The 26,648-nt window shown below is 42.9% G+C and overlaps 1 long non-coding RNA gene across 1 annotated transcript in view; it reads left to right on the top strand.

The window, feature by feature from the left end:
- Positions 1-3,384: 3,384 nt before the first annotated feature.
- Positions 3,385-26,648, top strand: part of LOC135221947 (uncharacterized) — a 144,259-nt gene continuing 120,995 nt past the window's right edge. The window contains exons 1-2 of the long non-coding RNA XR_010316135.1: positions 3,385-3,529; positions 26,130-26,326. This is a non-coding gene — a long non-coding RNA (uncharacterized LOC135221947). The remainder of the gene's footprint in view (positions 3,530-26,129; positions 26,327-26,648) is intronic.

The following is a 26,648-nucleotide window of genomic DNA, read 5'->3' as shown; positions in this document are numbered from 1 at the left end:
CCCAGTAAACAAAAAGCACAATGCAAAGTTTAGCCTAAAGTAATGGCGAAGCATTCGAGAATTACTTCCAAGGACGAAGTATTATCGTCAGATTGCAAAGTTAAACAAAATACTTACTTAATGAATCAATTCAATAATAGCAAAACAGGATAGAGCTCATCCTGAAATTCCATTGAAGGTTTCAAAATAGTATGTGTTCCAGTGAAAATGCACACCACTGAAATCCAGTAAAATAACTGGAAAATAGTGAACAAGCTACCACCATTACCCTTCAATCGATGACATCAGGAAAAAAACTGAGCTTTCTGCCTTACAGATGTTCCTATTCTCCGCTAGTGGGCTCCATTGAGGTGTGAGAGATGTGTATTTTTTGGTGGTTGCTGAATAACCAATGGTTCCATGCAACGTAAAAACCCACCCATGCAAACAAACAAAATCCCGCTAGTGGGCAGGAATGGTCATCTGCACAATGGTTTGAAGTGTTACCTCAAAATTTTGAATTCAAGCTGCCGTATAAATGGAACTAGCAGCTATGTAGTTACTTGATAGTTACTCATATAAAAACTAAGTTATTTTTTCAGATTTAAACACATTACTTATTTTAATAATTAACATTTGTCCTTCTCCGAACCCCTCCAAGCTTCAACTGGTTCAAAGTATGTTAAGTATAACCAGTTTTCTCCAATATGGTTTTTCAGTGACCCATATGCATGCTTAAATATTTGAAGGGAAATATTCTTCCTCCTGGGCATGTGTGGCAATGACTGTTAATAATTTGATTTATTACATTACCATTAAATAGTTTGACCAGATATCTGAGTCACCACTATTGTCTCATAGGGTTTGCCTGTTTAATGTATAATGGTGGAAATTAAAAAATTGGAACAAGACAAAGTTATGAAACAGCCAGTCTTCAAGAAACCAAAGGGATCAGAAGGTGTAGGAATCAGTGGAGTTTGGTTGAAGGGGTTATGTGAAACAATACTGCATAAAGGGCTTTGTCAGTAGTGATTTAATTACTTATAAGATTTTAGGGGATCTTGATAGAGGAATTTTGGCCGTATGTGCTCAACAATTACCAGTTGATATGTCTAGATAGGAATTCTTTTTTATTTTGAATGGTGCTGGTTATGAAAAAATTCAGGACTTCTTTGTCTTAGTGTTGCATCACCAATGATGGATTTCAGGTGGATACAAGATAAGACTCCTGAATCCTTGAAAAGGACTTGGTCACTTGTCATTTTCAGTTGGCAGGAGCAGTTCTTGAGGTTGGAAATGCCATGCTTTCCACCTTTCCACACATTAGAGGATAGAAAATAGAAGAAATAGAATGGACAAGAGGTTTAGGTGTTCTGAGTGAACAGTAAGATGATGATACTCTTGGGGAAGATTGTCCTTGTCAGAGAGAGCCAGTGAGTAGTGAGTACATTAATAAGTTGAAAAATGGTGAGACAAGAGCAGTCATTAGCCACCACTTGGGAGAGGTCATAAAGACCAGATATTTTATTTCCCCTGTAAAGTTTATTATGGTCAGAATGAAAAGCAACCAGGGTTTTGACCTGACAGGTGGCTGGAAACAAGTTTGCAAAAGGCTAACACACATCTCCATTTGACAGTAACTTGACAGATGGCCAAAGGCAATAGTGAAATAGGAAGACCTGAGCCTAGATATAAGCCTGAGACTTGAGTCCATATCCAAGAGTGAAAGTGATGTTTAGAGTCATGTGGGAAAGAGGAGAGTGTATGTGAAACTCGTGTATGATGGTAGTGATTGTCATTCTGGGACAGATCATGGAAGGATCTGCTCAGGTTTTTGTGTGGAAAAGTTTTTTCTCATTGCTGTCTGCTCCACTATGTAACTGAGGATTTTACACTCAATAAGCAGGCATGAAAACTGGATGAGTTCTGTCAGATGGAATGGCGAAATTCATGGAAATCCAGGAATTCTTGCCCAATGTAATGACTATTTTGCTCATTTATATATACTAGAAAGTAAGCATGTGGTTCTCTATGGTGGTTATGCATCAGTTAAGTAAGTGGATTTTCTTAAGGGAACATTATAACATTCTTCTACTCTCTACCCCTCTATCCACTCCTGAAAGAGCACCTGTATGAGAGTTGAGTATTTTTGTGTGCTGGTGTTACTAAACCTCTTCATAGTAGGCATATAGTATTGACATTCAGAAAATATAGACTAACTTAGTGAAAGGTATTCACAATACGTACTCTCATAAATTATATTCTTAATTAGCAAATTTAAATTTTTTGTTGGAAGTAAATCACATGTAAAAATGAGCCGTTTGGTACTGTATTAAGTTTTTAATACTGTATGTGACTGTTTTCAGTGGAATAAGTACAGTACAGTCTGCACACTTATAGATAGATAATGTTTTCTTTATAAGTTATGTTGTAACTTTTATAAATTAATTAGGACTAACTTAAAAACACCTCTGTATATTTCTTGCAAAACAAACAATTGCTTATATTCTGACTTGGGAGGTTCTTATATTGTCATTTTTTCAGGAACTATTGTGTATGGGGTACTCCTCTCAGGAGACTTATTTTTCTGGGACCAAAAAACAAATAGAGTGAATTATGTTAAAGGACTTCCAGAACTTAGTTCTCACTTATCTTTGACAAATGTTGACGATTATGGTAAGTATGGAGATGAAGCTTCTTATAAAGTAAAATGTTGTTGTTGTAGCTTTCAGGTCAGTTTTTATAGTCTTAATCTTAACCTCATATTTGCAGACCAAAACTTATATTATTAAAACTTGAGATTTTTATAAATAAGTACTGTAAAGCATGTCAGTCATCATGTGTGTTGAGATAATTGTAAAAGGTCATTGTAACAGAAAGTTTTGGTCATTTCTAAGTGCTTCACTATATTTCAGTCGGACCTTTCCATGGTATTTTAGACAAGTTTAAACTTCATCATGAAGAGCATGAAGGTGTTGAGCTCAAGGAGAGTGGAGAACAGGGTACTCACTGTGAAGTTCCCATGCATCAACGGGCAAAGATATTTGCATCTGACGACTGTTCGAAGGTTATTGTTGTGGTTGGTGCTAGTCAGGTGGGTTGAAAATTTAATCCTGAACCTCTCGGTGCAACCTGTTATTTTTTCACTTATTTCTGTGTTGGCCTTCCTGGTCAGCTTGATGAATTATTGACATTTACTCATATGATGTAAACCAGGCTCCTATACATTAGAATTATAGTAATCAAATGTAACACTTCATCTGGCATAGAGCAAACAAGCAGTGAAGTTTCTTTAAAGTTATGAAAATCTTTCTAATTTTTAGCTTACAAAGTATAAGATGATTTGTCAAAGGCCACTTAGAATGTGATCAGTTTCTGCAGTTTCTTTTTTTTGCAGATTTTATGTTTGGTTGAAAGATATCATACAACATAATGAACACCAGAATTTTTGTCTGGGGTGTGGTCTGTAGCAGCATGTCCTAGTGATGTTTTTTTACCGAGTCAGTCTTCAAAAGAAACTGAAATATCATCCTGCTTCTGTAATGAGGCTGTAAGTTATGACAATATTTTGTTTGTTAGTACGTATTGTGGTATTACTTGCTTATAAGTTTATTTACATCTATGTAAAGTTCGTTTTCTTAGGATAGTATTAACCCTTAAACGCCGAAGCGGTAAAAAAAAAAATGTCTCCCGTGTGCCGGAGGTGTTTCAGAGTGAGCGCGGAAGCGGAAAAAAACTATTTTTTTTCAAAAAATCACAGCGCGCTTAGTTTTCAAGATTAAGAGTTCATTTTTGGCTCCTTTTATTTTTGTCATTGGCTGAAGTTTAGTATGCAACCATCAGAAATGAAAAAATTATCATTATCATATGTAAATAATGCAATATATGATAGCGCAAAAACGAAATTTCACATATAATTGTATTCAAATCACGCTGTGCGCAAAACGGTTAAAGGTAACAAGTTACTTTTTTTTCGTTAATGTACACTAAATTGCGATCATTTTGTATACAACCACATTGTAAAACGATAAAAGCAACACAGAGAAAATATTATCACAAAATAATGCATGATTCATAACGCGCGACGTAAACAAATATTTTTTTCAAAATTCACCATAAATCTAAATATTGTCCTAGAGACTTCCAATTTATTTCAAAATAAAGACAAATGATTGAATATTACTATACTGTAAGAATATTAGCTTACAAATGCAGTTTTCGACCATATCTGATGAGTTAAAGTTGACCGAATGTCGAATTTTTTATATATATTTTTTTATATGCAATTATTTCAGAAATAAGAAAAGCTTCAACCTTCAAATGTTTTTCATTTTATTCTACATGAAATTTCGCACATTTTCCTATATAAAACTCTATGAAATGCCTAATATGAAACAGAGCAAATATTCCGAGAATGGGACATCCGCATTTCGGAGATTTGTTGGCGGAGAATCCGCGCGCGGAGGAAGGAAAGTTTTTTTTTTTTTAAATTCACCATAAATCTAAATATTGTGCTAGAGACTTTGAATTTGTTTCAAGATGAAGATAAATGACTGAATATTACTAGATTAAGAGTTTTAGCTTACAATTGCGTTTTTCGACCATTTCGGTAGAGTCAAAGTTGACCGAACATGGTTTTTTTTCTAATTATCGTGAATTGTATGCAAATATTTCAGAAAAGCTACAACCTTCAATTATTTTTGGTTGTATTCTACATGAAATTGCACACATTTTCATATATAAAACTTTATGTAACGGCTAATTTAAAATGGTGCAAACATTACACATTGCATGTATGATTTTTTCAGATGAGTTACCGCGCGGACATAAAGAAAATTTTTTTTTTTTTAAAATTTTTTTTTTTCATAAATTCACCATAAATCGAAATATTGTACTAGAGACTTCCAATTTGTTGCAAAATTAAGGTAAATGCTTGAATATTACTAGAATATAGCGTTTTTAGCTTACAATTGCGTTTTTCGACCATTTCGGTAGAATCAAAGTTGACCGAAGGTTGAAAATTTGTCACTTATCAGTTTTTATATGAAAATATTTCAAAATTGATAAAAGCTACAACCATGGGTTGTTTTTAGTTGTATTGTGCATGAAATTGCGCACATTTTCATATATAAAACTTTATGTAACGGCTAATTTAAAATGGTGCAACATCACGACAATCGCACGTATGATTTTTTTCGGAAGAGTTTACCGCGCGGTACGTAAGGAAGAAAGTTTTTTTATAAATTCACCATAAATCAAAATATTGTGCTAGAGACTTCCAATTAGTTGCTAAATTAAGGTAAATGATTGAATATTACTAAAATATAAGAGTTTTAGCTTACAATTGCGTTTTTCGACCATTTTGGTAGAGTCAAAATTGACCGAAGGTTGACATTTTTGCACTTATCGTTATTTATATGAAAATATCTCAAAACTGATAAAAGCTACAATCATGAGTATTTTTTAGTTGTATTCTAAATAAAAATGCGCACATTTTCATATATAATACTCCATGTAACGGCTAATTTAAAATGGTACAAAAATTATGTCAAAGTGACGAAATAATTTTTGAGATGTGTCACAGATACTTTTTAGTGCGGCAAGAAAGAAATTCGTGCTTGCGCGCCTGCGTAACGATTGTAAACAAAACAACACCTTGATCCGTGAACTCCCAGCATCCCCCAAGGCGCGTGATTCAAGAGTTTTCGGCTGGTAGGCCTATAAGTATTTTTCCGCGAATTTTTAAAAAAACTTTTGTATGTCGACGTAAAATACGTCCAGTCGGCACCCGAGAGACAAAAAATGTCGACGTAAAATGCGTCCAGTCGGCGTTTAAGGGTTAATTATCCAAAGATTGATATTTCTGGGTAGTTCTATCTGTGGTATTTTGATAGTACAGTTTATCACATTATGCATATTGTTAGGTAATACAGAATTATTTTTTCTAGTGGTTGATCTAAAAAACATATGGCATACTTATAATGGGAGATTACAACAATAATTGGTTAAACTATCTCAATAGGAGCTTACCAATAAAGCTAGTTGTCGACTTACAACCTATGCGAGTTACGACTGATCGACTTTACAACCACCCATAACTAAAACGACTGGGAAGCAACTTGAGCTAGAAAGAATGGTGTCGAGTTGAACATACGACAGTTTTTCCCCAGTTCCCACCTCTCCACATGCGCAGCTCGCTTTTCGTGCTGCTAATGACAATTATCATGCCTCGGCAACAAGGATATAACTCCAGTAAACTTATGCCATCAAACACAACCGTCGATAAAATTGAGAGAGGATAATTTTAATCAAAACTTCAGGTTTTGAATGAACACATTTTACGGTTTTTACACAATAAACATGCCCACAACGGAATCTGTTAACGAAAAAAATCATCTATTTCATGAGACTTATTAAATTCATATTTAGATTAAAAAACATGTCTTATAATGACAAATTACCTTGTCTCATATAAGTGAAGTATCTAGCTAATTTATACTATCTAGAAGCAAGGCAATTTGCTCCAAATTGAGTTAAATATGGTGAATTAAAACGTAAACATGGCGAACGATACTCTTATTCACCATCAGCTGATTTCGAAACCAAAACATTGACCTCCTTGTTAGTATTTTTAATAATATGAGAATACGTACAATATTATTGGATACAATAATGTACAACTTTTTAAAAGATTCACGGAAAAGTTGCATGTTCATTGTATTTTTAATTCATAAATATATGTAGCCGTCTGCAGCCTGACATTGGAATATAGAATACATCCCTAAAAAATGAAGCCTTTAGGTAATTCACGTACAAATAGCCTAGTTTCTGACTTAGCCTACTACTAGCTACGTTCTGACACTGCTTTTTATCATTTTATTACTAATATATTTTAACTTCAACATTTTATAACTTTATATTGTATACATTTCTTTAACCCTCTTACGCCGAATGGATGTATTAAACGTCGAGTCAAAATGTCTCCCGTATGCCTAATGGATGTATCATACGTCGACTCAAAAAGTTTTTTTTAAATTTGCGGAAAAATACTTATAGGCCTACCAGCCGAAAACTTTTGAATCGCGCGCCTTGGGGGATGCTGGGAGTTCATGGATCAAGGCGTTGTTTTGTTTACAATCGCTACGCAGGTGCGCAAGCGCGAATTTCTTTCTTATCGCACTAAAAAGTATCAGTGACACATCTCAAAAATTATTTAGTCACTTTGACATAATTTTTGCACCATTTTACATTATCCTTTACATGAAGCATTATATATGAAAATGTGTGCAATTTCATTTAAAATACAATAAACAATATACTCATGATTGTAGCTTTTATGAGTTTGAATATTTTACATATAAATAACGATAAGTGCAAAATTTCAACCTTCGGTCCAACTTTGACTCTACCGAAATGGTCGAGAAACGCAATTGTAAGCTAAAACTCTTATATTATAGTAATATTCAATCATTTGCCTTCATTTTGCAACAAATTGGACGTATCTAGCACAATATTTCGATTTATGGTGAATTTATGAAGAAACTTTTTCCTTACGTTCGCGCGGTAACTCTTCTGATAAATTTTTTCGCGCGAGTTGTCCTATGTTTGCACCATTTTAAATGTTTGCCGTTACATAAAGTTTTATATATGGAAAGTGTGCAATTTCATGCACAATACAACTAAAAACAAACGCATGGTTGTAGCTTTTATCAGTTTTGAAATATTTTTCATATAAATAACGTTAAGTGCAAAATTTCAACTTTCGGTTAACTTTGACTCTACCGAAATGGTCGAAAAATGCAATTGTAAGCTAAAACTCTTATATTATAGTAATATTCAATCATTTACCTTCATTTTGCAACGACTTGGAAGTCTCTAGCACAATATTTTGATTTATGGTGAATTTATGAAAAAAAACAAATCATTTTATTGTAGTGTCTTACCGAACAATTATAGAGCCGTGATTTCCAGCGAGCGGCCGGATACTAAATTCAAATTTAGCGCGTCGGCATCGCCAACACTGGTGGTGATGACGTCATCTCCCTCCACTCGCGGAGAACCAGGTACAACTGCCCAGGTGAATCCATTCTTTTTCCTGCCGGCGTCCGGTGAACATCGGTGATCGGTGCGGTTGGATGACTTTGGGTTTTGCTTCGCTTTTTTTCTTGTGGATTTGATCTTCGAATTGGTGAAGTACTCTTTTTTGCGTTGTTGTTTATTTTGCTTTTTATTTAGGCGTTGCCATGTCGGATTCTAGTCCGTCGGGAGTTAGGTTTTGCATCTCAGGATGTAAAACTAGATTATCCAAGTTAGAGTATGATTCTCACACTAAATGTGTTAAGTGTAGGGGACAGGTTTGTTCAGCAGATCGAACATGTAACGAGTGTAGTGATTGGACTGATTTCTCAATGGAAGTTTTTTAGTTCATACTCGGAGAAATTAGCTAAAGACAGAATTAGAAAAGCAGCGCTTAGGGAAAGTAGACTTAGCTCTGCTTCGTCTTGCGATGCATCTGTTTGCCTTCTGTTTCTCCTCAAATTGTTATGTCTCCTTTAACTACACCTCCATCCTTCCTCATACTAATCCCACTTCTCCGGCTTCCCGTGTAGTTTCTTCCGACACCATTGCCAGTCTGGAATCGAGGTTAGATCATAAATTTTCGGTACTAGTCGAATACGGTTTTTGCAACTTGGTAATTCAGTTAAGACGTTTTTGGAGAAAGCGGCTTTAGGTAAGAGTGTAGTTGAGGGTGCGTCTGTCTGTCCTGACACGTCTCCTAGACAAAGGTCACTGTCCAGCTCCCCCGCACCGGGGAGAAGACATACCGGAAGTCCAAGGGAGTCGATCGGGATTTGCCCACAGACAGGCGCCTCTCTTGTTGAGCCTGTTGCGCCTCAACAGGGCTCGGTTAAGAAGCGTTGGAAAGGTGTTGCGATCGGACGCCTTTCAAATGATTCAAGCGATTCGTCTACGGTCGCGCGGCGCTCTTGGCGAGATTCGCCCGTTTCGCGTCCCTTAAAGAGGCGTTCAGGCGCCGATTCTTCGCCTCCTCCAGTCAAGCGGTATAAGAGCCTGAGAGTAGGGTTGCGCCGCGGCCGTTAGCGGCTCGTTCGTCGCCTCAATCTGTGTTTCCTTTTTTTCGGCTCCATCTACTAGTAGAGATTGTGGTTTTAGCGCTGTAGCTAGCAGTTCTAAGGGTGTTTCTTTAGGCGCTTTTTCGTCTGTTACGCCTGATGCGCCTGTTTCGCCTCGAATTTCGGCGGCTCCGAGTGAGGCGCAAGTAGTTTTTTCCGCCTCCTGCTGAACATTTAGGCTCTTCCAAGCCTACGTTAACTGTTTTTTGATTCGTCTCTGGCGCCTTTGCGCAATCAGTTAGAGATGTTAACCAACTGGATGAATGAGTCCAAGGGTGGTTCGAAACCTTCAGATCAGGTTGTAGTTTTCCGTCTACTTCTTCGGCGGTATCGGAGAATGAAGAAGAAGTAGAGGAGGAGGATTCACATCACCTCTCGTGTTATTTCACGTCTCCTTAGATTTCTTCTGGTATCTTATCCAGATTATTTTGAGAAAGCGGCTCCGCGCTCCCAACTTCGACTTTTTTGATGAGGAGGAAAACAAAACTTCAGACCCTCTCCTCCCAAAACTTGTTCTATCTAAAGCGGTTAGACATTCGTTGAAAGAGACTGAGAAATGGATGTCTATGAAAAGAGACTTAGGGAAGGCTCTTTTTGCTTACCCTCCCTACTAAGTTGCTTCGTAAGAGTAATAGGTTTTATGTAACTGGGGAAGCTCCTTCTCTGGGAGTTTCTGCCTCCTCCCAGGGAGACTTCTCCAGTTTAATCGACTCCTCTAGAAGATCTGCTTTCGCCGCAGCGAAAGTTTTCTTTACAGCGCCGGAGTTGGACCACGTTGTAAAGAATCAATTTAAACTTTTGAAGTCTTTAGCTTCCTTGATTGGACTATCGGCGCTTTAGCGGCCAAGATCGAAGACTGTCCTTCTCTTTCTCAGGAGTTAGCGGAGGATTTGATTGGTGTTCTGTCCTGTGCGGACAAATCCATTAGGGATGGATGTGATGAGTTAGCTTCGCTCATCGCCTTTGGTACCCTTAAGAAAAGGCAACTTTGTGCTCCTTTGCTTTCTAAGGGTTTACTTCCCAACAGAAGTCTGCTCTCTTGTTTGCTCCTTTTGTGAAAGATAACTCTTTCCAGACGATTGTAGTGTTGTCAATTTCGTCTGCGCTAGATAAGAAATCTACTTCAGATTTACTGGCACAGTCTACTAAGAGACCTAAAAGCTGTTTTTGGAGGAATGGGAAAACAGAGGAGCAGAAGACCTGGGTATGCAAGTTACTCAGTTCGTCTTATCGTATTCTCTCGTTTCACCTCCCTCGCTCTCACCTGTGCCAATTCCATTCCAGGCATACTCTCGCGTGCTCAGACAAATTTCTGGCGCTAGCCGCAGAAGTGAAGCGCTTGTTCTCAAAGAAGCGATAGAACAGATAGAAGGGGATTTCCTCCAGGTTTTTACAATCGCCTTTTTGTAGTTCCCAAGTCATCAGGGGGCTGGGAGGCCGTTTTGGATGTGACGCCCTGAACTTGCATGTCCAGAAAACAAAATTTCATATGGAGACCCACTCGGTCGTTCTGGAGTCCATCAGACAGGGGGATGGATGGTCTCTCTGGACATGCAAGACGCTTATTTTCACATTCCGATACATCGCGAATCTCGGAAGTTACCTGAGGTCATGTTTCGAAGGCAAGGGGTGTTTTTCAGTTCGGGCGCTTTGCTTCGGACTAGCGACCGCTCCTCAAGTTTTCACCAGGGTTCTATCCCGATAGGAACCTGGCTGCACATATTAGGAGTAAGAATCTCCCTCTATAACTGGACGATTGGCTTCTCCGGTCGGAATCAGAGAGTCGGTGCATGAAGGACCTTGGAACAACTCTGGATCTTGCCAGAAAGTAGGATTCTGGTCAACAAAACAGAAGTCCCAGTTGGTTCCATCTCAGAGCATCCTTTATTTGGGATGATTCTGAATGCTCAAGTTTTTCGGGCTTTTCTGTCCCCGAAGAGGGTTCAAGGCTGTCTGGAGACAGTTCAGGAGTTCTTGGTACAAAAAGTAAGTTCTGCCAATCAGTGGATGAGGCTCCTGGGCAAATTGACGTCAGTGGAGAATTTGTGACGTTGGGAAGACTGCACATGAGACCTCTGCAGTTTTTTCCTGAGAGCCTCTTGGTGCAGGAAGACACAACCAGACTCGATTACCTTTCCTGTCACAATCAAATAAAAGAGGACCTAAGGTGGTGGCTCTCTCGAGCAAGGTTGGAAGAAGGGTTAGATTTACGACCCATCCTCCCGAACCTACAGTTCTTTTCCGACGCATCGGACACAGGTTGGGAGCCCTACTGGGAAATCAACGGACTTCAGGAGCTTGGTCGGAGAAGGAGAAGAAGTTCCACATAAATGTAAAGGAACTCTTAGCAATTTTTCTTGGCTCAGACAGTTTCGGAGCTTAGTAGAAGGTCGAGTAGTGCAGTGCATTCCGACAACTCCACGGCTCTCTCGTACGTGCGGAAACAGGGGGGGACTCAGTCTTTCTCTCTGTACGAAGTAGCCAGGATCTCCACCTGTGGGTCAAACGAAGCGAAGGTTCAGCTAGTCCCGAGATTTGTTCCGGGAAAGATGAACGTCCTGGCGGACGAGTTAAGTCGTCAACAGCAAGTGTTACCTCTGGAGTGGACTTTGGACAACAAGATTTGTCAGAAACTTTGGCGCCTTTGGGGGACGACCGTCAATAGACCTGTTCGCGACATCAAGGAACAACCGTCTTCCTCTCTCTTGTTCTCCAGTCCCAGATCCTCTAGCTTGGTCGGTGGACGCAATGCTTGTTGGATTGGTCGGGTCTGGAAGCTTATGCATTCCCTCCGTTCGGTCTAATAAGAGAGGTGCTGAACAAGTTCATCGCACAGCAATGTAACACTAACGTTAATCGCTCCCTTTTGGCCCGGAGGAGAGTGGTTCCCGGACCTTCTCCAGTTGTTAGTACTTCCCCAGACTTCTTCCTCCAGAGAAGTGGCTTCTCAAACAACCTCACTTCAAGAGGTTCCACCAAAACTTGTCCGCTCTAGCTCTGACAGGGTTCAGACTGTCCGGAATCTTGTCAGAGCGAAAGGATTTTCAAGAGAGCTGCAGAAGCTATCGCTCGTTGTAGGAGAGAGTCTTCTAACAAACTCTATCAAGGGAAGTGGAGAATCTTTCAGAGAGTGGTGTAGAAGTGCTAAAGTCTCTACTTCTGCGACCTCTTTAACAGAATAGCAGATTTTCTTATATTTCTTAGGAACTCTAAGAAACTGGCTCCTTCGACGATCAGAGGATATAGACCATGCTCTCTTCGGTTTTCGACATCGAGGTTTGGATATTTCCTCCAATTCAGATCTGTCGGACCTCATTAGGTCTTTCGAAACCACTAAGCTCCCGCAAGATACAGTGGCTTGGAACTTAGATGTGGTGCTTAAGTTCCTCATGGGCCACCGTTTGAGCCTTTGAAGTGGGCTTCACTCAGGAACTTGACTAAGAAGGCACTCTTTCTTATTGCACTAGCGTCTGCTAAGCGTGTCAGCGAATTGCACGCTATAGACAAAAGAGTCGGTTTCTCTCAAGGCAATGCTGTATTTTCGGTATCTTTGACCTTTCTACCGCATGAGATCCTTCTAATCCTTGGCCGAGGAGTTTTGTGGTAAGGAACTTATCTGATTTGGTTGGACATGAGGAGGAAGAAAGGCTCTTATGTCCAAGTCAGGGCTATTAAGCAGTATCTGTTTGCCACTAAGGGTATTAGAGGACAATCTTCTAAGCTCTGGACCTCGGTTCAAAATCCCTCTCGTCCTCTTTCTAAGAATGCTATATCGTTCTTTATTAGAGAGCTTATCAGGAAGCTCACTCGCAGTCCGAAGAACGACAATCTTTCCGTTCTGAGAGTTAAGCTCACGAGGTTAGAGCGTGGCAACTTCTTTAGCATTCAGAAAGATTTATCTTTAGCTTCGATTCTGCAGAGCACGTTCTGGAGATCGAATTCGGTTTTTGCGAGTCATTATCTCAAAGAGATAGAAAGGCGGTTTTCGAGAATTGTAAAACGTTAGGTCCGGTGGCGGTTTCTGGCATGGTGTTGGGAGAAACGGCACAGGGGTCGTCACCTCTATGCTAACTTTTCACCTTGAATAGGTTGTCGAGTTCAAGGAAGCTGGGGGTACTGAGTACCTGGGATACTCACCAGTCTGTTAGGTCAGATTTTACAATGGTTGGGTATATATGTTTTTTAAATCTGGTGTTGGTGACAAATGTTTTGTATGATTGAATTTCTGGTCTTAGCCCAGGGCAAGGGCAATCTTTGTTGTTACATCCTCCGTCAGTCAGCCTTGACTCGCTTGAACTACGGAAGGATTCCACTCCTGTAGAGGCTAACTTTGGTCAAATTCCAATTCCTCTACAATAGTAAGAAGAGCACCGACCAGAGGCAGTAACAGTCTGCTGTAGCTCTCTTACAAGGTAAGGTACAACAGACACCTTGAGTGTTTACTGGTATTTGCAATAAATGTAACCATTTAAAAATACTAGTGGTCCACTGAATCCCACCTTCCCATAAATGTGTAATCAGCTCTATAATTGTTCGGTAAGACACTACAATAAATGAAATTTTCATTATTAAAATGAAGTTTTATTGTATACTTACCGAACAATTATGATTATACCCACCCTCCTCCCCTTAGGTGGACGGACGGGCAGAAAGAATTGGATTCACCTGGGCAGTTGTACCTGGTTCTCCCGCGAGTGGAGGGAGATGACGTCATCACCACCAGTGTTGGCGACCGCCGACCGCGCTAAATTTTGAATTTAGTATCCTGCCGCTCGTGGAAATCACGGCTCTATAATTGTTCGGTAAGTATACAATAAAACTTCATTTTAATAATGAAAATTTCATTTTTCCTTAAGTCCGCACGGTAACTCTTCCGAAAAAATCAGAATTTTTTTTGTACGATTGTCGAAATGTTTGCACCATTTAAAATTAGCTGTTACATAAAGTTTTATTTATGAAAATGTGCGCAATTTCATGTAGAATACAACTGAAAATGATTGAAGGTTGTAGCTTTTCTCTTTTTTCGAAATATTTGCATATAAACCACGATAAATAAAAAAAAAACCACGTTCGGTCAAATTTGACTCTACTGAAATAGTTGAAAAACGCAATAGTAAGCTAAAACTCTTACGGCCTAGTAATATTCAGTCATTTGTCTTTATTTTGAAACAAATTAGAAGTCTCTAGAACAATATTGTGATTTATGGTGAATTTTTGAAAAATATATTTAACTTCCCTCCGCGCGCCGATTCGCGGCTGCAAGTCTCCGAAATGTGTTCATCGCATTATCCTAATATTTGCTCCTTTTCATATTAGCCGTTTTATAGAGTTTCATATATCAAAATGTGTGCAAATTCATGAAAAATACAATAAAAAAATTGAAGGTTGTAGCTTTTCCCATCTTTGAAATATGGGCATATAAAAAAATATATATATAAAAATTTTGACATTCGGTCAACTTTAACTAGTCCGAAATGGTCGAAATCTGCAATTCTAATCTAAAACTCTTACAGTATCATAATATTCAATCATTTGTCTTTATTTTGAAATAAATTGGAAGTCTCTAAAACAATATTTAGATTTACGGTGAATTTTTGAAAATAACGTTTTTTTACGTCCGCGCGTTACGAATTCGTACATCATTTTGTGATAATATTTTTCCGGTGTTGCTTTTATTGTTTTACAATGTATTATATATCAAAATGATTGCAATTTAGTGTACAATACAACGAAAAAAAAGTAACTCGTTAGCTTTGACCGTTTTTTGCACAGCGTGATTTGAATACAATTATGTATGAATTTTTTTTTTCGCTACCATATATCGCATTATTTACATATGATAATGATATTATTTTTCATTTCTGATGGTTGCATACTAAACTTCAGGCAATGACAAAAAAATGAGCCAAAAATGAACTCTTAATCTTCAAAACTAAGCGCCCTGTGATTTTTTGAAAATATTATTTTTTCCGCTTCCGCGCTCACTCCAAACCGGCCCCGGCATACGGGAGCGGTTTTGATTTTTAGGGCTTCGGCGTAAGAGGGTTAAAATAGTGTACTTAAACACATTTAGCCTACATTCCCGAGTTAGCCTACCCAATCGTAAGTCTAAATACCGCACTAAAATTCTCAGAATCTGCACTTTATTATCGGTGACTTTCATATCCGAAATTTTGTAGCTTCATAATTATCTCTATTAGTTTCTTAGTTGATTTCTATTGTAGAGGATAAAGAGATGAACAAAATAATGAATGAATTTTGGCGATAACTGCAGTTGAATGTTGCTGTCGCCGTCAAAGCATAAACAAAGCACAGTGGTGCCATCTATTGAGGAAAATGAACAGTAAACTATTCGCTAATGAAATAAAAGTTTTCTAGCATGGATAAAGATTTATGCTTGCACTTCCTGCCTCTAGCATCATATAATCTCATGGGTGGCATATCAAATAGGTAAATACACATTTACATAAAAGACATTATCAAAATGGTCTCTCAAGCACATACAGAGTAAGGAATTTGTGCTTGACAAATGTCTCATTGTTTTGATTAAAAGTTGTAAGGCTTGGCTTGGTTGAGCAATCTCAAGTGGAATAATTAAAAATCATATTTATTCTTACAAGGTTAATATCAAAAACATATTTGACTTTGCATATGCACATTACTAACAACTATTTTCATACAAACAAAGGATATATGGCATAGTTTTTGCAGCCAAACATTTCAATACTTGGCGCCTCCCAGGTGGCGGTGGAACGATGTACTGGCTGCTGATTTAAAATCAAGCCAAACCATGGGAGTTTCTGGACCATAGAATGCGGTTTTTAAGATATTCAACTGTAATAATAAATTTCTAAATTATATCATATATGTAGTATACTGTAGGCTAGGTTACTGTATTTGTATATATATGATATATTTACCATGAAAACATCATCATCGTATAAGCGAGGCTAACTTGTTAAATGTCATTCAATTTCTCTTTGTATTGAATTATCATACGCCAATGTGCATTGAACCTAAAGAATTAGCTGAAATTAATAATTACTATGCCATATATGTATGAAGTAATGCTGTGTAGTGTAGGCTAGGCTACCCTATATGTAAAGATGGCACTGATTACCCTAGTGTAGGCTAGGCTAGTATAATATTTTTATGGTAAATTAACCCTTTAATGCCGATTGGATGTATTAAACATTGATAAAAATTATCTGTTGGGTGCCGATTGGACATATGGTACGTCGATATAAAAAAGTTTTTTTTTCAAATTCGCGGAAAAATAGTTATAGGCCTACTAGGCGAAAACTTTTGAATCGCGCCTTGGGGGATGCTGGGAGCTCACGGATCAAGGCGTTGTTTTGTTTACAATTGTTACCCAGGCGCGCAAGCACGAATTTCTTTCTTCTCGCACTGAAAAGCATCAGCGACACATCTCAGAAATTATTTCGTCACTTTGACATAATTTTTGCACCATTTTATATTAGCCGTTACATGGAGTATTATATATGAAAATGTGTGCAATTTCATGTAGAATACAACTATAAACAACTCATGGTTGTAGCTTTTATCAGTTTTGAAATATTTTCATATAAATAACGATAAGTGCCAAAATTTAATCCTCCGGTCAACTTTGACTGTACCGAAATGGTAAAAAAACTTAATTGTAAGCTAAACTCTTATTTGTTCCGATATGTAATACAAACCATCGGTCCTTTAACAATAGGAAGTAGCTAGCGGCAGCTGGAACGGTCGTGAGCTTCGAACAAGGGGAGAACGGTAGTTAACTGCTTGTCCGATCGTCGCGTGCCGCGCGACTGGGAGGTAAACAAACCAACTTTTGCTTTCGGCCGTGTGTGGGAAGGACGTGCTCGTCATCGCTCTGCCCGCTTTGTCGTTTGCTTTGAGTTTGAGTATTTGCCCTCTCTTTCTGTATAAATCAGAGTGATTGTAAGTACTTTTACATTCTTTTATTGATCTTTGCAATGAGTGAAGAAGAAATGGAGATATCACCACGCCCTCCAGTCGCCCGTAGAGTGTGGTCCCGGGCTGGAGGGGCGTAGATGTGGGGGATTTTAGATCGTTTGTCGATGTGGATCCTCACGAGGTTTGTACTCGTTGTCGGGGGCGAGAGTGCTCCCGCAACGAGCCCTGTGTAGTATGTATGAATTGGTCCGAGGCGCAGTGGTGCTGTACGAGGGCAGGAAGAGACTTAGGCCGCCCAGGAAGTCATCGGAAAGTCCAGTGACTCCTTTGGTAACGGACACTTCGTCCTCTTTCCTGCCTCCCGGTCAGCCCCATGTTTTGCGCCTTCCCCTGCGGGGGTTAGCGGAGTCCTTCTCCTCTCTCGATCCGTCGAGTGTGGATGAGGGCGCCCGCTACCCGGACGTCCAGTGTACTCGGGGTCTTCCGTCTGCTCTGGGGGGGGTTCTTCTTTCTCCCCCCACCCCCAAAGGCGTGAGGAAACCCCTCTAACTAACCCGACTGTTGCTTCCGCAGGTGTGCCATCAGCGAAGGACGACCTGGACAGGTGTGGGAGTCGCTGGGACTGCAGGGAGTTGCCGAGCATCCAAGGGTTGATTCAGCGGTTGGCCGGGGTCGGCAGTGGTCACTCATGTGTCGGTGACCACTACTACAACACATAGTAACGACACCAGCATATGAGATGCCACCGCATCTGGTGTTATACACCACATATAATGTCGGTGACGACCCCACGGCTGCTATACAAAAACCCATTACTGCCGTGCCAAAGAGGACGGTGCCACCACCACCTGGATTCTTTGTATTGCCGACCCAGGACTTCCGCTGCCCAAAGAGTACCCCCCCTGGACCTGCCGCCAGTGCCGAGGATGACGGTAGCTGCCGACAGGACGCCTGCTCTCCTGTGGTACCTGCCGTGCCTGCCGTACCTGTTGCTGTCCCAGCCGCTCATTCCTTTTCAGATCAGGCTGCTGCTCATTCACTTTCAGATGTTCCTGCCGTTCCTGCTGTTCCCGGACCTGTTCCTGTTGTTCCTGCTGTTGGTGGTGCTGTCACAGTCTCAGGTCTTTCCGGACAGGTGCAGTCGGGCCCTGTTGCTTCGGCAACTGCCCCGGCTCCCTCCTGGATGGAAGACCTGACGTCTGTCCTGCGGAGCCTGGCGAAGAAGAAGAGGAAGAGGAAGAGGTGTCGTCGTCGGTCTTCGTCGTCGTCTGCTGCCTCTCCTTCCCCTTCGACTTCTAAGGCTAAACAGCCGAAGAAAAAGGAGAAGGTTGCCTCCTCCCCCCCTAAGAAGACTCCTTCGGGATCTTCTAAGGGCCCGGCTCACTCAGGCGAGCTGGGGAGCTCTTCTGCTGGTTTTTTTTCCTCCTGTTCCTTCGGGAACGGGGCCCGTCGCTTCTTCTGCAAAGAAGAAGTCGACGGGACCAGAGGTGCACCAGCCTCGGCTGGTGCGTCCTCACCTGTGCTAGCGGTTCTGCCGCTAAACCAGGTTCCGTCTCGGCCGCTCCTCGTTCGCGAGAAGCACCGAGTGGACGCTCTTCCAAGGAAGACCGTCCAGCCAAAGTTTTGACGCCCGAGCTCGCTCGCCGTCAAGACAGCGGCGCGGAGCAGAAGACTGGCGAGAGTCGTGCACACGAATCTCGCCAGGCCAGTGGGACGCTCTCGCAGCGATCAACTGGCTGCTCGGGCTGACGTGACGGTCGCTGACCGGCCACGGGCTGAGGCGAGGAAGGAGTCCCCCCGGCCGCCGGTACCAGCCACGGCTGGTACCAGCGGTTTGACGCTCCGAGAGGACCGCTGGCCGGTCTCGACGCGACAGAGAGCCTAGCAGGTCACCCGTCCGCCGCTCCCGATGGGACTCCGGGCGGAGACGGTGACCAGCGGCAGCTCGCCTGACGCTAGAGAGATCGGTCTCGACGTTCTCAGCCGAGCCAATCGCCCCAGGCGAGCGGCAAGGCTAGGCCTGCTGCTCGACCGTCACCGCGGGCGGGTTGACGATCAGCAGCAGCCCTCCAAGCAGCGCTGGTCCTGCCAGCGAGCAGGGGAGAGCGTCAGGTCTGCCTCTCCCGTACCTTCAACCTCCTCGGGCTATACCGGGAGGAGCGAGTACCGAGGAGCGATCACGAGAGGTGCGCCGCGCTCGTGACCCAGCTATGACGCCGTATGGCTCAGGCACGGTTTTAGGACCGACCAGAACGTACGCGCAAGTAGTTGGAGGCGACCGTCAGGGGTCTGTCGCTGTTCCTCCTTCTGAAGGAGGAGTATCGCGGGGATATATGCTCTTGCTGGAGGGGACTGGACGGTTCCTACTCCGCAAGACGCTGTAACTCCCCGAGATACAGAGGAACTTTGCGGCGGTCATTAAGCTGATGCGTCTGCATAATGACCTCGCGGAAGGATCGCCGCTACCACCGGCAGAGCCCACGTCCCGGCTCGAATCATTTTGGGGTCCCAAGAGGGAACCCAAAATGATGGTGGGTTACCGCGATCTGAGCTTGCAGACTCAGTCCCTGGATCATGGTGGAGAATCTCGTCTCAGGACGGGAGGACTCGCTAAAGTCCGGACGGTCTTCTAAGCTGCTTCCTCCTCCTCTACAGGGCGGCAGAGGCGATTTTACGTGCCTTCGGAAGACCCGATACTGCCGAAACAGGTTAACCCGGAGTTAGCGAGGCTGACTCCAGGTGTGTCCCTGCAGCAGCTCCTGTCGGAGAACCTATGGTTCTCGCAGCAGGAGGCACTTGCCCTGGAATCTACCGCTATGGCAGCATTCCAGGCAGTTTCCTGGTTGGATTTGTGGTCCCTCACAATATCCAAAGTAGCGGCCGGCTCTGGGAGCTCTGCTCTCGAAGACGACGCTTCTTTTAGGAGACTGTGCCAGTCTGGAGGAAGAGCAATCTCTTACCTCGCCCATCAGACTGCTAACCTGTGGGCCAACTTGGTTCTTCGACGTAGGGACGGGGGGCAAGTCCTTACCCATAGAGTGACCAAGGGGGGCCGGGCTGGGAGGAGGCGGCACTCCGGACGCCTTAGAAAGAAATGGACCTCTTAGGAGTTCCCCAGACTCTCTTTCCTGGCGAGAGATGGTGGACGCTGCGGGTGGAAAGGCGGCGCCACTGACGAGAGTGACCCGACTTAGTTCACCCAGGCCAGTCCTCGAAGGTTACTGGGCAATCTCGAGCGACTGCGGCCAAAAACCAAAGAGCTTGGCTAACGCTTCCACGGCGGCGAAGACGGTTGCACCGTCCAAACCCCGTGTGAAGACTCCTGTAGTTTCAACTTCTGCTAGAGGAGGCCGCAACCAGCCCTCCTCCCAGTCCCTCCTTTCCCCGATGGGGGTGCTGGAAAGAAGTCGAAACGAGTGGGAAACGCTAGGGACGGCGTTCCCCCTCACCTGCTGCCGGAAGTGGGGGTGTGGCCTGCGAGCCATTGGGCGACTTGGCAGCGCTACGGCGCCGAGAACTGGAGTAGACGTCCTTCGGGAGGGATATCTACTACCCTTCGAGTCTCGGACCCCCCCTCATCTCCAATCCGGTCCATCTACAGACCTATGTCCGGGGATCAGCAAAGGACAACGCTCTTCGCAGGAGATCAAGACCATGCTGGCGAAACGAGCTGTAGAAATCGTGGAGGACCAGTCACCGGGCTTTTACAGCCGCCTCTTCCTAGTGGAGAAGGCATCGGGGGGCTGGCGTCCGTGATAGACCTCTCTCCCCCTGAACCGCTTCGTTCGCACGACGCCCCCGGTTCACGATGGAGTCAGCACGCTCAGTGCTCGACTCGATCAGGGGGAACGATTTCATGCTTTCAGTGGACTTGAAGGACGCGTATTTTCAATACCCATCCATCAGTCCTCCAGAAAGTACCGTCCGCTTCATCTTGACGGGACGGTCGGTGTACCAATTCAGGGCACTTTGTTTTCGGTCTCTCAAAACCGCCCCACAGGTGTTCACGCGAGTGTTCACTCTGGTGTCGGCTTGGGCCCATTCGAACGGGATAGTCTCTGAGGTATCTCGACGATTGGCTAGTCCTGGCGAGCTCCCGCTCGCAGTTGCTACAGGACAGAGATCGACTCCTCAAGTTTTGTCGCGATCTGGGGATCGTGATAAACTACGAGAAGTCCGATCTCGAACCCACCGCAGAAGATGAAGTTACCTGGGTATGCTGATAGATAACGGTAGCAGGGCAAGTCTTTTTGCCCGCAGACTTGCGGATCAGCAAATTCAGGGAGGCAGCCGGCCGGTTCCTGTCTCGGCAGGAACAGGCAGCACAGCAATGGCAAGTCGTGATCGGCCATCTGTCGTCACTCGAGAAGTTAGTCCCTCACGGGCGTCTTCACCTGCGGTGTCCTCCAGTGGAGGCTAAGGGAGAGTTGGTCTCAGGCCAAAGGATCCTCCTTACTTTCCCGTGTGGCTATCACGGACAAGGTGAAGGCAGGACCTATCCTGGGGGCTCGACGACAAGAACCTCTTAAGAGGAGTGCCCATACGCACTCCCCCCCCGGAGATGCTTCTGTTCTCAGACGCATCGACCGAGGGATGGGGCGCACACCTGGAGGATTGCTGACTGCAGGTGTGTGGGACCATCACGAAAAGCACCTTCACATCAATGTCCTGGAACTCAAGGCGGCGTTCTACGCCCTCCAAGAGTTTCAGGACCGCTTGGTGGGACACTCAGTGGTGTTGATGTGCGACAACACCACAGTAGTGGCATATGTCAACAAGCAGGGGGGGCTAGTGTCTCTTCCGCTCCATCAGTTGACGGTTGCAGGTGCACGAGTGGGCCACGGCTTCACTCGATAGAGCTGTCAGCACGCTACATTCCAGGCAAGAGGAATGTAGTAGCAGACAAGCTCAGCCGTGGGATCAGGTGATAGGGACCGAATGGTCTCTACACCAAGACGTGGCGGAAAGGCTCTTCAACTGTGGGGGCGACCGGTCGTCTAGACCTGTTCGCCACCCGGCACAACAGAAAACTTCAGGTTTTCTTCTCAGCTGTGCCGGACCCATGGGCAGCTGCAGAGGACGCTCTCCCAACACCCCTGGGACAACCTCTTCGCTTACGCCTTTCCTCCCTTCTGTCTGATTCGGAAAGTGATCAGTCGAGCGCTGGGTCATCCCATCTCAGAATGATCCTGGTGGCTCCCAAACGGCCACAAGCCGTTTGGTATCCGGACCTGCTGGCTCTTCTTGCGGACGCACCGAGAGAGCTACCCAATTGGCACAACCTTCTAGCCCAGCCACACGTAGAACGTGTCCACCACCAAGCAGTCCAGTCCCTTCAACTTCACGGCTGGCTGTTATCCACCATCTCTTGCGAACGAGAGGCTTTTCTCGTAGCGCAGCAACAGAGATGGCTGGACACGTCCGACAGTCCTCTGCAGCTGTGTACCAGGGGAAGTGGGCCGTCTTCTGTGGTTGTGTCGTAGACAGGTCTGTCTCCTCTCAGAGCCACTCTTCAATCAGGTAGCGGATTTCCTTTCCTCGTGTTTCTTCGCCGAGAGAAGCTCCTCTCAGTACCCACAGTTAAGGGATATAGAGCCGCCCTGGCTCTCGTCCTAAAACTGAGGGGATGGGGACATCTCGAATTCGTTCGAGATCTCCTTGCTATGAGGAGCTTCGAAAGGTGTTCCCTTGCCCACCCAGGGAACTCAGGCCCCCTGCGTGGGATGTGACTCTCGTACTTAGGAGTTTGACTCGAAGACCTTTCGAGCCACTCCGAGAGTCGTCAGACAGGGATCTGACCCTCAAGACCCTCTTCTTGCTGGCCCTGGCATCGGCGAGAGAGTAGGGGAACTACATGGCCTTTCTTATGATGTTGAAACATACCAGAGGCTGGGGATCTGTGACGCTCGATTTCGTCCCGAACTTCGTAGCTAAGACTCAGAATCCATCGATCCCTGACGATAGGTTCGAGTCTTTCACGATCCCCCCCTCCCTTCGGGACTTCACCGATAACGATGCGGATGAGATGCTGCTTTGTCCTGTGAGGGCGCTACGGCGCTATCTGAAGAAGAACTCGACAGCTCAGGCCTGAGTGTCGACGCCCTCTTCGTTAGCACTGGGTTACAAGAAAGAAGTCTCCAAGAACACGCTTTCTTTCTGGCGGTGCGTGAGGTGATCAGGAGAGAGTACGAGGCTGATGGTAGCGACGACATCCGTACGCTCCGACCGAGAGCCCACGAAGTCAGAGGTATCGGACCCTCCTTAGCGTTCCGTAAGAACTTCTCCGTGGCGCAGGTCCTGAAGGCAGTGTCTGGGCCAACCAGACCACCTTCACGTCCTTCTACCTTCGGGATATTGCCACAAGTCCTTGGATACTTTTTCCTTGGGACCTGTGGTGGCTGCTCAACACGTTGTGTAAGCTTACCCAGCACCCGAGCAGGCAGAACAGCATCGATTCCTGGTATGACTGGGAGAATGAATGTGCGAATGAGAGAGTGACTGGCTTCTCTTCACCATCTTTCTCTACCTCTACCTGTGGGCAGAGGATACGGTCGTTACCTTGCTGGAAGGAAGTCAGATGCAGGTAAGCTATTCAACAGAGCTCCATCCTATCTCTTTATCTAGAGATAGGAGTGTATATCCACCACTTTCTCCAACAAGGGGGAGAAAGTGGATGCCTACATGAGACAAACCCATTACTTTACATTTGCTCATGTAAAGAAAGGAAAAAGTTCTTACAATGCTGGTACAAAGAGATACGCTTGCCTCTCTCTTAGTACTCGGCCCAGAGGTCTGACCATTGATCCTGCGGTGCACACCCCGATCAATCGGACAGAGGCTTGGATCCCTCCCTCGCTCTTACGACCAGGGAGGCATTCCAGGGATGGACGAACACCAGTCTGTTCATCAAAAGACTCAGATTCCTCCACCAAAGAAGAGTGAGTCTTTCCTATTGTTAAAGGACCGATGGTTTGTATTACGTATCGGAACAAATGACAATTTGTCGAAAATTGCATTTTTCCTAACTATACAAACCTGAGGTCCTTTACATATAGTCCCTCCTCATGCCACCCATCACTCTGCGTATTTTTGCATGGCCAAAAGCAAAAGTGATTGTTTACCTGCCGCGCGACGATCGGACAAGCAGTTAACTACCGTTCTCCTTGTTCGAAGCTTACGACCGTTCCAGCTGCCGCTAGCTACTTCCTATTGTTAAAGGACCTCAGGTTTGTATAGTTAGGATAAATGCAATTTTCGACAAATTGTCATATTCTAGTAATATTCAATCATTTACCTTAATTTTGCAACAAATTGGAAGTCTCTAGCACAATATTTTGATTTATGGTGAATTTATGAAAAAACTTTTTCCTTGCATCTGCTCAGTAACTCTTCCGAAAAAATAATAAATTTTTTCGTCCGATTGTCGTAATGTTTGCACCATTTTAAATTAGCCGTTACATAAAGTTTTATATGTGGAAATGTGTAAAATTTCATGTAAAATACAACTAAAAACAACCCATGGTTGTAGCTTTTAACAGTTTTGAAATATTTTCATATAAATAACGATAAGTGCCAAAATATCAACCTTTGGTCAACTTTGACTCGACTGAAATGGTCGAAAAACGCAATTGTAAGCTAAAACTCTTACATTCTAGTAATATTCAATCATTTACATTTATTTGGCAACAAATTGGAAGTCTCTAGCACAATATTTCGATTTATGGTGAATTTATAAAAAATAAAATCATTTTCCTTACGTCCGCGCGGTAACTCTTCCGAAAAAAATCAGACATTTTTTTGTCCGAGTGTCGTAATGTTTGCACCATTTTAAATTAGCCGTTATATAAAGTTTTATATATGGAAATGTGTGCAATTTCATGTAGAATACAACAAAAACAACCCATGGTTGTAGCTTTTATCAGTTTTGAAATATTTTCATATAAATAACGACAAGTGGCTAAAATTCAACTTTCAGTCAACTTTAACTCGACGGAAATGGTAAAAAAACGCAATTGTAAGCTAAAACTATTACATTCTAGTAATATTCAATCATTTACCTTCATTTTGCAGCAAATTGGAAGTCTCTAGCACAATATTTCAATTTATGGTAAATTTATGAAATACTTTTTCCTTACGTCCGCGCGGTAACTCTTCCGAAAAAATCATAAATTTTTTCGTCCGATTGTCGTAATGTCTGCACCATTTTGAATTAGCCATTACTTAAAGTTTTATATATGAAAATGTGCACAATTTCATGTAAATACAACGAAAAACAACCCATGGTTGTAGCTTTTATCAGTTTTTAAATATTTTCATATAAATAACGATAAATAGAAAAAATTTGCCCTTTGGTCAATTTTAACTCGACCGAAATGGTCGAAAACTGCAATTGTAAGCTACAAAACTTACAGTCTAGTAATATCAATCAATTACCTTCATTTTGCAACAAACGGGAAGTCTCTAGCACAATATTTCGATTTATGGTGAATTTTTGAAGACAGCTTTTTTTTTACGTCCGCGCGTTGCGAATTCATGTATCATTTTGTGATAATATTTTCTCTGTGTTGCGTTGATCGTTTTACAATGTGTTATATACCTAAAGGATTGCAATTTAGTGTACAATACACCAAAAAAAATTAACTTGGTAGCTTTAACCGTTTTGCTCACAGCTCTATTTGTATACAATTATATATGAAATTTTTTTTGCGCTGTCATATATCCCAATATTTATATATAATAATATTTTTTTTCAATTTTGATGGTTGCATACTAAACTTCAGGCAATGAAAAAAAAAAGGAGACAAAAATGAACTCTTAATCTTGAAAACTAAGCGTGCTGTGATTTTTTTAACAAAAACATTTTTTCCGCTTGGCCGCTCACTCGCAAACGCCGCCGGCATACAGGAGACGATTTTTAAAATACCGTTTCGGCGTTTAAGGGTTAACATGGACCGACTTTAAGTCCAAATCGATTTACGACCGGTTGGTTGGAACCAATTGCGGACATAAGTCGACAACTACCTGTAATATATATATTTGTTTTTGTGTGAGTGATTGAAGTTGTTGTAACTATATATTTATTTCTTTCAACCTCAGCCAGGTGGGGAGCAGTGCCTCATAACATTTAGCTTTTTTGAAGCCTCATCTCTCTTGAACACCACGCTGTTTTTACGATGGGGAACCAGCAACTGTAGAGTCCTGTCAGCATCATGGTACACTGTTCATACTGCACTTAAATGTATGGGAATTCGAGAGGAGGAAATCATTAAAAAAAAAGGGTCCTTAATTTCTCGGTAGGTGAAACAGATTTATGTCAGTTATATTTTAATTGTTAGTTTTCTTGTTCTGAATTATTTTCTATTAGAAACTTTTTAAAGATCCAGGCACAGTGAGTAAACATATGTATGAATATTTGTAAAACCAATATAGTACTTAATTGTAAATATTACAACCACAAAGGTAATATTGGACTTTTTTTTTATCAAGGTCTGCCAGACACTGTGGCAGGATCACAAGCATAAAAGCAAGTGGGCAAATCCCCCCCCCCCCCCCCCCACCCCCCCCCCCCCCCCCCCCCCCCCCCCCCCCCCCCCCCCCCCCCCCCCCCCCCCCCCC

Source organism: Macrobrachium nipponense, chromosome 3 (assembly GCF_015104395.2).
Source record: "Macrobrachium nipponense isolate FS-2020 chromosome 3, ASM1510439v2, whole genome shotgun sequence".
NCBI lineage: Eukaryota > Metazoa > Arthropoda > Malacostraca > Decapoda > Palaemonidae > Macrobrachium > Macrobrachium nipponense.
Note: the sequence above shows the minus strand (reverse complement) of the source record. Positions and strands in the feature narration are given on the sequence as shown.